Consider the following 11,828-nt stretch of genomic DNA (forward strand, 5'->3'; position numbering starts at 1 on the left):
CTAACTGTATTTATATAATTTGCGCCAGGTGTATAGAGTTATTTGGATGTAGCGCATTCTTACCGGCGTCTGTGCTGTATAGCGTAATGTGTCCGGACCATCCGATGCCGCAAGCCGGTCAGAGACAAACAAGTCCTGTGCAGTCTGATTGTACACTTATACTGCTGTGTTTACAGCTCCAATACAGGCCTATCTGTCTCCACAGTAACAGACTACAAACAAGTCCTGTGTAGTCTGATTGTGCAGCTATACTACTGTTTATAGTACAGGTCTATCGGTCTCCATGGTAACAGACTACAAACAAGTCCTGTGTAGTCTGATTGTGCAGTTATACTGCCTTCCATAGGTTCCTTACTTTTCGTTAAGCCCCCGTCTCACATAGCGAGATCGCTAGCGAGATCGCTGCTGTGTCACGGTTTTGGTGACGCAACAGCGACCTCACCAGCGATGTCGCTATGTGTGACACTTTGCAACGATTAGGCCCCTGCTGTGAGGTCGCTAATTGCTGCAAAGTGTCCTGGACCATTTTTTGGTCGTTGCCCTCTGTCACGGGTGTGTCGCCACGAAGATCGTCACGATTACACAGCCTGACTTCTCGCAGCTGACTTTTTGGTGCTTTGTGTTTTCGGCAGTGAGGGAGTTAATTCTCTCTCTCTCTGTGCTAGACGAGGTCCAGCCTCGCCCAGCTGCAATCAATGTTGCTGTAGTGAGACTCCTTCAAATGCCTGCTGGTCTGTTTGGGAAGTGTCGGTGAAAGCATTTCATACAGACTAACAGAGCGGATGGTGGTATTTGGAGTTTCTGAGATAAGTGTATTTGGAGTGTTTTTTCCCTTCCTCGCTTTATCATTTATCTCCTTTCCCGTTGGTGTTCCCTCTGTTGTAGTTGTGTAGTTTTTGTATGCAAGGTGGTTTTGGTTTTTCCCTTGTACTGTCTCGTTCGTCTAAGTACTGTGTGTGGGCATATTATTACTTGTCCTCTTTTGTTGTGATCGGGGTCCTTCTCAGGACTAGATTACTTAGGTGCAGGGATCCTCAGGAGGTAGGGGTTACGCTGGCGGCCTGGACCTCTGTACCTTTAACAGTACCTCCAGGTTGAGGGATTAGTCAGGGCCCCAGCTTAGGGTCAGCTTAGGCCCCCTACCTCCAGTATACAGAGACAGCGTGACATTTTCACCGACCACTTAGTTTTTCTCCAGCTACCATGGATCCAGTAGCCGGTCTAGCTCGGCAGTTGCAGAGTTTGTCCATGGAGCTGGCGGACGTTAGGTCCAAGGTTTTGCATCCTCAGGAGCAAGCCGGACCAGAACCTAAAGTAGCTCTCCCTGACAGGTTCACTGGGGGGCGGGACAAGTTTTTTGTTTTCCGGGAGGCATGCAAATTGTACTTTCGGCTGCGGCCTCGGTCATCGGGGAGTGAAGAACAAAGGGTGGGAATTGTCATCTCGCTCCTACAAGGGGACCCACAATCTTGGGCGTTCTCTCTTCCCCCGGGCTCCCCGGCTCTCCAGTCAGTGGATAGGTTTTTCGCTGCTCTGGGACTCGTGTATGATGACCCAGATCGGATCTCCCTTGCTGAGTCTAAGTTACGTAGGATCCAGCAGGGAGATCGTCCGGCGGAGGAATTCTGTTCGGAGTTCCGTAGGTGGGCCACGGACACCCAGTGGAATGACCCGGCTCTTAGGAGCCAGTTTTGTCAAGGTTTATCCGACAAATTACAGGATGTGTTGGCACAGTATGACTCTCCCGCGTCACTGGAAGCCGCTATGGCCCTGGCTATTCGCGTTGACAGACGGCTTCGGGAGAGGTGCGGGATAACTCGACCCCCTATGATGACTCCACCTCCTACAAGGTCCCCTCATATGGTGGTTCCCCTGGTCAGTCCAGAGGAGCCTATGCAATTAGGAGGGACATCATTTCGGGGGAGGGGACCGGTGGTGCGCCATAAGACAGGAAGGTGTTTCTTCTGCGGGAGAAAGGGACATTTTATTGGGGGGTGTCCATCCCGTCCCTTGCAGAGTGAAGAGTCGTCGGAAAACTGTTGATCCCAGGTTGTGTGGTGGACGGCAATCTGGGAGTAGGTATTTCGTCCCTAGGTTCGTCTCAGTTTCTCGTACCGGCGGAGGTGGTGGTGGGTACGAGAACTGAGAGGATATCTGTTCTTCTGGATAGTGGGGCCGGGGCTAATCTGGTTGATGCTCGGTTTGCCCGGGTTCAAGGTATGCGATTGAGTGAGTTGGCTAAACCCATCCCCATATTCTCGATCGATGCCAGGCCTCTCGGTCAGGGAAGTTTTTTGCAAGCTGTGCATGACGTAAAACTTCAAGTGGGGGCGATACATAAAGAACTGTTGTCTTGCTACGTGTTGGAGGGTCTTCCCACTCCTATAGTGTTGGGCCTTCCTTGGTTAACTAAGCATAACCCGGTTATTAATTGGCAAACCAGAGAGATAAGCCAATGGAGTAAATTCTGTAATAAAAACTGCATGAACACGGTCATCGGTGTGGTTACTCCTTGGGTCTTACCTCCATTTCTGGCGGACTTTGAGGATGTATTCTCGGAGAAAGGGTGTCAGGAACTACCTCCTCATCGCGAGTATGACTGTTCTGTAAAACTGCTCCCTGAGGCCAAGTTACCTAAAGCTAGGTTGTATAACCTTTCTGGTCCTGAGAGGCAGGCCATGAAGGATTATATTTCAGAAAGTCTGGCTAAGGGGCATATTAGACCTTCATCTTCACCGGTGGCTGCGGGGTTCTTCTTTGTTAAGAAGAAAGATGGAGGCCTACGCCCTTGCCTGGATTTCCGTGAACTTAATCGGATTACGGTCCGAGATCCGTATCCACTCCCACTTATTCCCGATCTCTTTAATCAGATCGTGGGCGCCAAATGGTTCTCTAAGTTGGATCTCAGGGGGGCGTACAATCTGATTAGGATGAAGGAGGGGGATGAGTGGAAGACGGCGTTTAACACTCCGGAGGGGCATTATGAGAACCTTGTCATGCCATTCGGTCTGACTAATGCCCCGGCGGTGTTCCAACACTTTGTTAATGACATTTTTCGCCGCCTGGTGGGACAGTTTGTTGTCATATATCTGGATGATATCTTAATTTACTCGCCGGATCTGGTGTCTCATCAGGAGCACGTTAGGCAGGTGTTACAGATCTTGCGGGATAATAAACTGTATGCCAAATGGGAAAAGTGTGTGTTTGCCGTACAGGAACTCCAGTTTTTAGGCTTCCTGGTTTCAGCGTCCGGTTTTCGTATGGACCCTGGGAAAGTGCGGGCAGTTCTTGAGTGGGATCGGCCAGAGAATCTTAAGGCACTTCAATGTTTCCTGGGGTTTGCTAATTATTACCGGAAGTTCATTCGTAATTTCTCGTCCATGGTTAAGCCTCTCACAGACATGACTAAAAAGGGGACGGATTTTTCTAGGTGGTCTGACAAGGCTTGTCAAGCATTCTCCTCCTTGAAAAAATGTTTTGCCTCGGCACCCATACTCATTCAACCTGATGCGTCACAGCCATTCATTGTAGAGGTAGACGCTTCCGAGGTAGGGGTGGGAGCAGTATTGTCACAGGGTTCGTCCCCTGGTAAGTGGCATCCGTGCGCCTTTTTCTCTAAAAAATTGTCGTCCGCTGAGAGGAATTACGATGTCGGCAATAGGGAACTCTTGGCCATTAAGTTAGCTTTTGAGGAGTGGCGTCATTTTTTGGAGGGGGCAGTCCATCCGGTCACCGTCATCACCGACCACAAGAACCTGCTATATCTGGAGTCCGCGAAACGTCTGAATCCCAGACAAGCTAGGTGGTCATTGTTTTTTACCAGGTTTAATTTTGTCGTTACATATCGTCCTGGGTCAAAAAATGTAAAGGCGGATGCCTTATCTCGTAGTTTCCCTGGGGCCGGGAATACGGACGACCCGATTCCTATCCTTCAGGAGGGGGTGGTGGTTTCGGCAGTATGCTCTGAGCTGGAGGAGGAGGTATTGGAGGCTCAGGGGGACGCCCCTGTTGGACCTCCGGGGAGACTGTTTGTTCCAGATCAGTTGCGACAAAAGGTGATCGAGGCACACCATAACTCAGTTTTGGCAGGACACCCGGGGAGTAAAGCAACTGTGGATCTCCTCTCGCGTCGGTTTTGGTGGCCTAACTTACATAAGGAGGTGGTAACTTTTGTCGCGTCCTGTGGGGTTTGTGCGCGCTCTAAGACCTCACATACCCGTCCGTCTGGGGCCCTCTTACCTTTGAAGATCCCGGAGCGTCCTTGGACTCATCTGTCTATGGACTTTATTACGGACCTCCCTCCGTCTTCGGGTAAAACGGTCATACTCGTTGTTGTGGACAGGTTCAGCAAGATGGCACATTTTATCGCTCTTCCGGCTCTCCCTAATGCTAAAACTCTTGCGCAGGTGTTCATTGGGGAGATTGTGAGGCTTCACGGGGTACCCTCCGATGTGGTGTCTGATCGGGGGTCTCAGTTTGTGTCCAAGTTCTGGAAGGCGTTTTGTGCACGGCGGGGGATGCATTTGTCATTCTCATCGGCTTTTCACCCTCAGACCAATGGTCAGACGGAACGTATGAACCAGAGCTTGGAGACATATCTCCGGTGTTTTGTGTCAGAGAACCAGGAGGACTGGGCTTCTTTCTTACCTCTGGCAGAGTTTGCTCTTAATAATAGGCGGAGCGAGTCCACTGGTAAGTCCCCGTTTTTTGGGGCATATGGTTTTCACCCCCAGTTTTGTACTTTCAGTAGGGGGGGCTCTTCGGGGGTTCCTGAGGAGGAACGATTTTCCTCATCACTCGCTTCAGTATGGAGAGGGGTGCTGAAGAATCTGAATACTATGGGGAACCGATACAAACGTATGGCTGATAGGAGGAGAGTGTCTGGTCCGGACCTAAGTGTGAACGATCGGGTATGGTTGTCTACCAGGAATATTAAACTTAAGGTTCCCTCCTGGAAACTGGGTCCCAGGTTCATCGGGCCGTACAGAATCAGTTCTATTATTAATCCGGTGGCATTCCGTCTTGACCTCCCCCCTACGTTTAAAATTCACAACGTGTTCCACAGATCGCTGCTTAAGAGGTATGTGGCGCCGGTGGTACCGTCACCTTTACCTCCCCCTCCAGTGGTGGTCAATGGTAACTTGGAGTTCCAGGTATCAAGGGTCATCGATTCACGTTTTAATCGCCGGTCCCTTCAGTACCTGGTTCATTGGAAAGGGTATGGTCCTGAGGAGAGGATGTGGGTTCCTGCGTCGGATATTAACGCAGACCGATTAGTTCGGGCCTTCCACACGACTCACCCGGATAAACCTGGCCCTGAGGGTCCGGAGGCCCCTCGTAGAAGGGGGGGTACTGTCACGGGTGTGTCGCCACGAAGATCGTCACGATTACACAGCCTGACTTCTCGCAGCTGACTTTTTGGTGCTTTGTGTTTTCGGCAGTGAGGGAGTTAATTCTCTCTCTCTCTGTGCTAGACGAGGTCCAGCCTCGCCCAGCTGCAATCAATGTTGCTGTAGTGAGACTCCTTCAAATGCCTGCTGGTCTGTTTGGGAAGTGTCGGTGAAAGCATTTCATACAGACTAACAGAGCGGATGGTGGTATTTGGAGTTTCTGAGATAAGTGTATTTGGAGTGTTTTTTCCCTTCCTCGCTTTATCATTTATCTCCTTTCCCGTTGGTGTTCCCTCTGTTGTAGTTGTGTAGTTTTTGTATGCAAGGTGGTTTTGGTTTTTCCCTTGTACTGTCTCGTTCGTCTAAGTACTGTGTGTGGGCATATTATTACTTGTCCTCTTTTGTTGTGATCGGGGTCCTTCTCAGGACTAGATTACTTAGGTGCAGGGATCCTCAGGAGGTAGGGGTTACGCTGGCGGCCTGGACCTCTGTACCTTTAACAGTACCTCCAGGTTGAGGGATTAGTCAGGGCCCCAGCTTAGGGTCAGCTTAGGCCCCCTACCTCCAGTATACAGAGACAGCGTGACACCCTCCCGCTGGTCAGCACACATCGCTGTGTGTGACCAGCAGGAGCAGCGATCAGGCTGGTAACTATGGTAAACATCGGGTTACTAGGGGCACACGCACACCTAGTAACCCGTTGTTTATCATGGTTACGAGCTTGCTAAAGTGAGCGGTAACCTCCCGCTCACTGTAGCAGAGTGGTAACCATGATAAACAGCGGGTTACTAGGTGCGCGTGTGCCCCTAGTAACCCGATGTTTACCATGGTTACCAGCCTGCTCCTGCTTCAGCAGCAGGCTGGTAACCAGGAGCAGGACATCGTGGAAAGATTCTTTCCACAATGTCGCTGCTCCCCTGATCGTTGGTGAGCCTGCCTGTTTGACAGCTCACCAGCGACCACATAGCGACGCAGCAACGATCCCTGACAGGTCGTATCATTGTCGGGATCGTTGCAGCGTCGCTACGAGTGACGGGGCCTTTATACATTGGTAGGTCAGAAAGCAGTACAGGACAGAGGAGCAAGACTATGACTAAAGGATCAGACTACTCAGGGTGTGTTTGCTGTCCGTTTCCATGGAGACACATTACTCTGCATAAAAGCTCTTTAAACATTTTTTTTTCATCTTAATTGTACTGAAACAATACAAAATGGTTGTGAAAATTAGACTTTGAGAAATGTAAATGTAATCCTTTAGTCACCAATCGTTTTGTGGATAGTCATTGTATGTCGGCTTGTTACGTGCTGTGGATTTATCGTGGCGTTAGGGTAAAGCGTGGCATTATAATGTCCCAATCTTACCCTGCCGGGTCACAGGAGGTGACAGCACCACGCACACAGCGACATGTATGAAGGGCGCACTTACTTATGAAAAGACATGCGGGATAAATAAAGTTAATGTATAAACAGCTGAAAACGAAGGAAATGCTGTGACTAGAAGAAAATCATTAACACTTAATAGTCCAGTGACGTCTGTTCAGAAAGACCCAGCTCCTCTCATCATCATATACCAGGTCACATGACTCATTATTACATATGTTGGCTGTCCGTGACAGACTCCCCCCTACACATGGCAACCTCACGTCTATCTGACGAAGCGCTCTGCGATGATAGACCGCCATCTGGTGGTAAAAAGTGGAATAGTAGCTATAATTAAAGGAACTGTCCACTGCGTTTTTTGCGACTAGCTGGGGAAAAGCCTGGCTACGACTCTGTGACTCGTTGTATCATAAATGACACATTTTAGGGCCCTCACCCGGGTACAGATTTTACATCCAGTCCTCGAGCTCTAAGTTACATCTCGAGAAAGCAAAATCTCTCAGTAAATTATCATTTACTGTGCGAAATAAGACATCATAAATGGTCAAATCCCCTCATGAGACTAAATAAATAAAATAATAAAAGTCAATAAAATGTTTGAAAATCTAAAAAAAAGGAAAAAGAAAAAAACACAATTTCCCCATAAAATGCTTAAAGGGGTTGTCTATGACGTTTACACGGATTGCCATCAATATCTGATCGGAGGGGGTGCTACACTCGGAAGCCCCATCAATCATCTGCTGTAGGCGCTGGCATCCTCGCCAATCAACTGTTATCAGGGCTGGAAGTGCTCAGTTGTAGATCTGCACAGCTCCATCACTGTATAGTGGCCGCGGCCAGGTCCTGCAAGTCTGCCACCTATTCAAATCAATATGGAGATGTGCAGTACCTGGCCGCGGCCACTATACAGTGATGGAGCTGTGTAGATACACAACTGAGCACTTCCAGCCCTGATAACAGCTGATTAGCGAGGGTGCCGGGTGTTGCACTCTCACTGATCAGGTGTCACACCCCCACCAATCAGATATTGATGAACTATCCTAAGGATAGGCCTTCAATGCAAAAGTCCTGGACAGCCCCTTTAAATTAGTATATTTGCATCTGTAAGGATCCAAACTATAACATGTTCACGTTATTTTCCCACACGATGAACTCGGTGGAAAAAATAAATAAATAAAAAGCAAAATATGCAGCAATTGCTGTTTTTTTCTTGTTTGTCCCACTTGATAAAAAGTGATCCAAAAATGAGGAGCCCCAAAATGAAAAAAAAAAATAGTCAAAAATCCTAATAAATACAATAAATAAATTACAATATATACTGTATACATATAAATATTATTATTATTATAGCTCCATTTATTCCATGGCGCTTTATGTAACATACCTGGCGGCGTCCTTGCATGGTGGTCCATCTCCCACTGTGCAAGAGAGCGCACTTGATCTCCTGTCCAGAATGTCTCTCTGGCTTCCCTCCATGCTGTCTGTTTGTGTCTGTTTCTGCTGCTTAAGGGCGGCGCCCGATCACTTCCTGCCTTTTGTACCTGCTGTGGGTCACACCCCTTGTGCGTCCTCAGCCTATTGCTGTCTGTCACTTGGTATATAGCTCAGCAGCTCCCTTCTATCCCTGCCTGTGCATAGTGTTTCCTTCAGTGTGTGCTTGCACTCTGTAGGTGCCAGGTCCCGTTCTTTGTTTCCTTGTCTGCCTTTCCTGGAGGCTGTATTTCCAGGCCTGTCTGAACTTAGTCCTGTATGTCTCCTGCTTTGCGGTATCAGCTCCCGTGTCTGAACTGAGTCCTGTATGTCTCCTGCTTTTCGGTATTAGTTCCCGTGTCTGAACTAAGTCCTTTCTGTGTTCTCTTGTCTGTCCTGTCTGAACACGCTCCTAGCCTGTTCCTCCCGCCTTCTAGGGGCCGATTACCTAGACCCGCTCCTGTATCTTGTCTGTCCTGTCTGAACACTCTCCTAGCCTGTTCCTCCCGCCTTCTAGGGGCCGATTACCTAGACCCGCTCCTGTATCTTGTCTGTCCTGTCTGAACACGCTCCTTGCCTGTTCGTCCCGCCTCTCTGGGGGCAGTATTCCCAGACCCGCTCCTGTATCCCGCTGCAGCGTCTGTCTCCTCCGTACACTCAGTTCCAGTCTGAACTCTCTCCTATCCTTTACCTGTTTTGCCTCTATGTCCGTTCCCTTCCTTTTTCTGCAGAGTCTGAACTCGTACCTAACTCCTGCCTGTTGTCTCTGTACTCCCGTTTGTGAGTTTGTGGTCCACTCGCTACTTCACTGCAAGTACCCTGTGGGTGTCTGGCTCTGCCTTTCCCTTCCTGTCTGTTCCGTGTGTACAGAGCCCTGTCCTCCCTGCTCAGCCTTGTCTGCACTCTAGCCGTGCTTGCCTGTACCCCTTTGCCTGTATTGTTCCTGAGTCCCAGTGTGTACTGGGTCCTATCCCGCCTGTGTTCCTACCTGCTAGTGCCTCCCTGTCTGCACTCTAGCTGTGCTTGCCTTTACCCCCCCTGCCTGCATACCCGCCTGCCTGCATACCAGTCGTGCCTGCCTATACCCACCAGTCTGTGTGCCAGCCTACCAGCCTGTTCCTGTATTCCCCTGTGTGGGTCAACAGCCGTGTCCGGGGTCTGTCCTGGAGTAGCACCTGGTCCCTCTGCTCGGTTCCTCCTTGGTGCACTGGCGTCGTATGCCGTCGTGCGACCCTGGTCGGATCGGGTGAATACTTAGTCACGCCCCTCCAGGCATTCACTCTCCGGCACGGTCCAGTGGAATCACTACCAATCACACGCACACGCCGCTTAGCCCGGGCGTGTGCATAACACTTTACATGTGAAAAAGGGGTATACATACAAGAACAATCACAATAATCTTGAACAATACGTGACGGCGACTGGTACAGGAGGAGCGAGGAGCCTGCCCGCGATGGCTCACAGTCTACAATCACAATCTATATGTACATGTGGCACCCCAGAGGGTCTGGTTGCCACAGTGGTAGTAATACCATGTCTGGGAGCAAAACAGGAGTTTCCTGGTCAGGAACACATTACATGCAACACCTCCTGCTCCACACCAGAAAGGGGAGGATCCTGCCCTATATAACTGGATCTGGAGGCGGGGTTAGTGAGTCTAGTCGGAGTCTAAGTCACAGTCAGTGTGAGGAGTCAAGTAGGACACGAAGGAGCAAGGAGCCAGGGACTGGAGCTGGAGATAGCTCGTCCTGGCCAGTATACACAGAGGACCGGAGTCCGAGGCTGTGGGGATTGCATACCCAGCAGCAGATACCGCAGGGCAGGAGATTGCAGGTCTCCTGGCCCACAGAAGCCCGGAGGCTCAGCCACACGAAAGGACCCGTACCTCCACAGAGGAGCGAGGAATTCACAAGGTCCGAGTCGCCAGCCATATGGATGAGCACAGCACGTTACACTCAGGGACGTGGGCTACAACACGACTATAAGCGGGATAGCCAAAGAGTATAGTCAGAACGCCAGGCCTACAACTCCACCTGCCCAGGAGGACTCTAGGATTGTTCCCAGACTGATCAGGCCCTCATCACTAGCCGGTATTCCCGTTGGGGCCCATATAATTGCCACCAGTAAAGACCCTGGGGCTGCACTGCAAAGACTCCGTGTTGTCATTACTGACACCTTGCACTACCACCACCATCATCCATACACGCTGCCCTGAAGCTCCACTCTTCCTGTGGGGAGTTACACTACCTTGCTGCACATACCACCAGCTTCAGCGGACTGCTCCGCAGCGGCGGTTCCCAATAACCGCATTCCACAGGTGGCGTAGTCGGACATTATATAACCTACACACCTATACTACCCTTGGATTGACCACCTGGGTCACGGACCGGGTCACCGCCACGGTGACTACAACCCCCAGCATCTACAGGCCCAGCTCCGGGTACCCCACGGCCCAGGGGGCGCGTCATACAGTACAGACCAAAGGTTTGGACACACCTTCTCATTTAAAGATTTTTCTGTATTTTCATGACTATGAAAATTGTACATTCACACTGAAGGCATCAAAACTATGAATTACCACATGTGGAATTATATACTTAACAAAAAAGTGTGAAACAACTGAAAATATGTCTTATATTCTAGGTTCTTCAAAGTAGCCACCTTTTGCTTTGATGACTGCTTTGCACACTCTTGGCATTCTCTTGATGAGCTTCAAGAGGTAGTCACCGGAAATGGTCTCCCAACAATCTTGAAGGAGTTCCCAGAGATGCTTAGCACTTGTTGGCCCTTTTGCCTTCACTCTGCGGTCCAGCTCACCCCAAACCATCTCGATTGGGTTCAGTTCTGGTGACTGTGGAGGCCAGGTCATCTGGCGTAGCCCCCCATCACTCTCCTTCTTGGTCAAATAGCCCTTACACAGCCTGGAGGTGTGTTTGGGGTCATTGTCCTGTTGAAAAATAAATGATGGTCCAACTAAACGCAAACCGGATGGAATAGCATGCTGCTGCAAGATGCTGTGGTAGCCATGCTGGTTCAGTATGCCTTCAATTTTGAATAAATCCCCAACAGTGTCACCAGCAAAGTGTCAACAGAAAAATCTTTAAATGAGGTGTGTCCAAACTTTTGGTCTGTACTGTATATATATAAAAATAGCATACATATATATTTATATAGAAATATATATATCTCTATATATATATATATATATATATATATATATATATATATATATATATATATATATATATATATATCTCTCTCTATATATATATATATATATATATATATATATATATATATATACATAATTAAAAATAAACATAAAATAAAAAATAATGCAAATAGAATAAATAAAATACATTAAAATATATACTATATATATATTTATTTATTTTTAATTTATTTATTTTTATTTATTTTCTGTTTATTTTATATATATTTTGGTCTTATATAAATATATTTATACATATATACTTAGATAATATACATATATATTTATATAAAAAAAAATATACATAATAAAAACTAAACATAAAATAAATAAAATACAAAATAATGTAAATAGATTAAATAAAATAAAAATAAAAT

The sequence above is a fragment of the Phyllobates terribilis genome, unplaced genomic scaffold (genome assembly GCF_046119375.1).
Source record: "Phyllobates terribilis strain yellow unplaced genomic scaffold, ASM4611937v1 Scaffold_11__3_contigs__length_659146591, whole genome shotgun sequence".
NCBI lineage: Eukaryota > Metazoa > Chordata > Amphibia > Anura > Dendrobatidae > Phyllobates > Phyllobates terribilis.